The sequence below is a fragment of the Mastomys coucha genome, unplaced genomic scaffold (genome assembly GCF_008632895.1).
Source record: "Mastomys coucha isolate ucsf_1 unplaced genomic scaffold, UCSF_Mcou_1 pScaffold18, whole genome shotgun sequence".
NCBI classification, from domain to species: domain Eukaryota; kingdom Metazoa; phylum Chordata; class Mammalia; order Rodentia; family Muridae; genus Mastomys; species Mastomys coucha.
Window position 1 is genome coordinate 76,038,231 of NW_022196900.1, and position 3,318 is coordinate 76,041,548.

The window sequence follows — 3,318 nt, forward strand, 5'->3', positions numbered from 1 at the left end:
CTTACATCAGCTTCTGCTCTTGCTCCTCAGTCCAAAACTGCAATGGATGGGTCACCCTGAGGCAGAGTAGACTCATGCATCTCTGAGACACTAATATTCATTTTTCTCTCCTCCCATACCACACCCCATCCTGCCCCATCCTTCCTGTTGCTTGAGCAAGGCAGCCATGCTCTCTGCTGTTTTTTCTTCCCCCAGATATTGACATGGTCTGATCTCATTTTACCTAGCCCTCCCTCGACAGTCAGGGTTATGGTTTAACTCTGAAGTGTCTCCCCTAGTCTCATATTTTGAATGTCTGCTCCCCAGCTGGTGGTACTGTTTGGGGGGTGTTCTCAAAACTTTGAGGAGGTGGGGCCTAACTGGTGGGCCACTGGGTCACTGGGGAGTATGTTGTCTCTGCCTACCTCCTGTATGGCTCTCTGCTTGGTGGTCTGCAGGCCATGTTGTAAATAACCTCTGTGACATGCTTCGCTGTGGTGAACTGACTCCTCAGCTACATGCTCCCTGCCATCAAGGACTGAGACCCTCTCAAACTGTGAGCCTAGACTAACTTTCTCTCCTTGAAGTCCTTTTTGTTAGGTAATGTAGTCACAGTGATTGAAAAGTAATTAATAAAAAAATTTTAATTGTGGGCCATCAAAATGGCTTCTGGGCAAAGGTACCAGCTACCAAGCCTGCTGATCTGAGTTTGATCCCTAGAATCCACATGGTAGAAAGGCGGAGCTGACTCCTGAAGGTAGTCCTCTGACTTCCACAAGCACGCTATAGTGTGTGTGTGTGTGTGTGTGTGTGTGTGTGTGTGTGTGTTACAAATAAAATGTAATAGTTGTTAAATGTTGTAAAATTTTGTATCAGAAGTGGGGACACTACTCTGACTAAATCTAACCATGTGGCTTTTAGGCCTTTACAGCTGGTTTTTGGAAGGAATTTGGAAGCATTTGGAGAAGCAGTCTACAGAAGTTCTAAAATGCTATAAGCAGAATTTAATGGGAGATTTTGGTGGATTTCAGAAGCCAGAATCCTGGCAGGAGTGTGAACAATAAACTGCTCATGCAGTTTCAGATGGGAACTGTTAGGATTCAGGAGTTGCCCACAAATCACACAAACACCAGTCTCAGTCAGACAGGGATGGTTTATTGAATGCACACCTTAAGACTGATCAATCAGTGCCATAGCTTAGAATTCAGAGGCTGAGCCACAACCCTCAGCAACTTTCTCTGTCAGCTTATAAAGGCTAAAACCACAAAACCCACAATAAGTTCATACACAGGTACAGGAAGGGCTGCCCAGTGGTCAGCTCTGACTCAAGCCATTTTAGACAGAACAGTTCATATTGATCTTTGGTTTGATGGATCCTTACGTAATGCTTTGTGGAATTTCTTAAGATTAACAAACATCATACAGAACATAGCAGAATATATGATTGACATGATCTTGCTCTGTGTCAAGTTATTTTTCTATGTCAATGACTGGCAGGCATATTACAGCAACAATATGAAATAGTTGGCAGCCATGAAACAAAATGGCTACAGCTATCCTGGGGGGGGGGCCGACCTCAACAGGAACAAAACTCTACTGTGAATTCGAGTTAGAGACTTTTCCTGGTATATTCTGGCAAGGGATTTGTCTATATTTTCCTGTATTCTGAAAAATTGAGTGAGATTGAATTCACAAATAATGGACTAATTTAGCAGAGAAAACTCCAAGGTGGCCCAGCATTCCAGCTGTAGCATAGTTATTGCTGACTGATTTTTGTTAGGTTAATAGTGAGAACTGCCAGCAAACAGCAGAAGGGAGGAAAGTAAAAGACTTGGCGTTTTGGCCAGAAAAGGAACTTACTAAGAGTTGTGGGTAAGGAAGCCATAGTTATTAGATAGGACAGCACCATTAAAGAGAAGCGGTGGCCAGGCATGGTGGGGCACAACTCTAATCCCAGTTGAGGGGCAGAGGCAAGAAGATCTCTATGAGTTCAAGGCCAACCTGGTCTCCTGGTCTACATAGAAAGTTCCAGAACAGCTAGGGTTATATAAAGAGATCCTGTATCCACAGAGAGAGTGAAAGCAAGAGAGAGACAGAGAGACAGAGACAGAGAGAGAGACAGAAAAACAGAGATTCACTGAGAGAAGATGTGTACTGGCTGGTTTTGTGTGTTAACTTGACACAAGCTGGAGTTATCACAGAAAAAGGAGCCTCCCTTGAAGAAATGTCTCCATGAGATCCAGTTGTAAGACATTTTTCTATTAGTGATCAAGGGTGGGAGGGCCCTATTGTGGGTGGTACCATCTCTGGGTAGTCCTGGGTTCTATAAGAAAGCAAGTTGAGCAAGCCATGGGAAGCAAGCCAGTAAGTAACATCTCTCTATTGCCCCTGGCATCATCTCTTGCTTCCTGACCTGCTTGAGTTCCAGTCCTGACTTCCTTTGGTGATGAACAGCAATGTGGAAGTGTAAGCTGAATAAATCCTTTCCTCCCCAACTCGCTTCTTGGTCATGATGTTTGTGCAGGAATAGAAACCCTGACTAAGACAAGCTGTGAATGCGTAGGAACAAAGATGCTGTGAGTTCCTTCAGGAACTGGTAAAACCCTACCTTTCTATTGCAAAATCAATACCACCATGTGTTCTACTCCAGTGGATCTATCTAAAGTGCTCTTCCATCTTCACGTCTGTGCCAGGTCCACACCAAGCGACCCAGAAGCCTACTCTGTGCCTTCAGAATGACTGAGTGGGAGACAGTCACACCAGTGGTGGCAGAAACCCAGACATCAAGCTCTTTGGGAAATGGAGCACTGATGATGTGCAGATAAATGTTATTTCTCTACAGGATTACATTGCTGTGAAGGAGAAGTATGCCAAGTACCTGCCCCAGAGTGCAGGATGGTATGCTGCCAAGCGCTCCCCCATAGCACGATGTCCTCTCATGGAGCGCCTTACTAACTCCATGATGATGCATGTCGTATCAATGGCAAGAAGCTCATTTACTGTAAACCGTCAAACATGCCTTTGAGATTATCCACCTGCTCACTGTGAACCTTCTGCAGGTCCTGACGAATGCTATCAGCAGTGGCCCCCTGGGAAGACTCAACACACATTAGGTGGGCTGGGGCAGTGAGACAGCAGGCTGTGGATTCACTGAACCCAGTGAATCAGGCAAGCTGGCTGCTGAGCACAGGTGCTCCTCAGGTTTCCAGAACATCAAGACCAGCACCAAGTGCATTGCAGATGAGCTCATCAATCCCATCAAGGGCTCCTCCAACTCCTATGCCATCAAGAAGAAGGGTGAACTGAAGCGAGTGGCCAAGCTTAGCTGCTGATTTCCTA

The 3,318-nt window shown here is 45.5% G+C and overlaps 1 pseudogene; it reads left to right on the plus strand.

Moving 5' to 3' along the window:
- The first annotated feature begins 2,714 nt into the window (after positions 1-2,714).
- LOC116095515 lies at positions 2,715-3,318 on the plus strand (annotated as a pseudogene).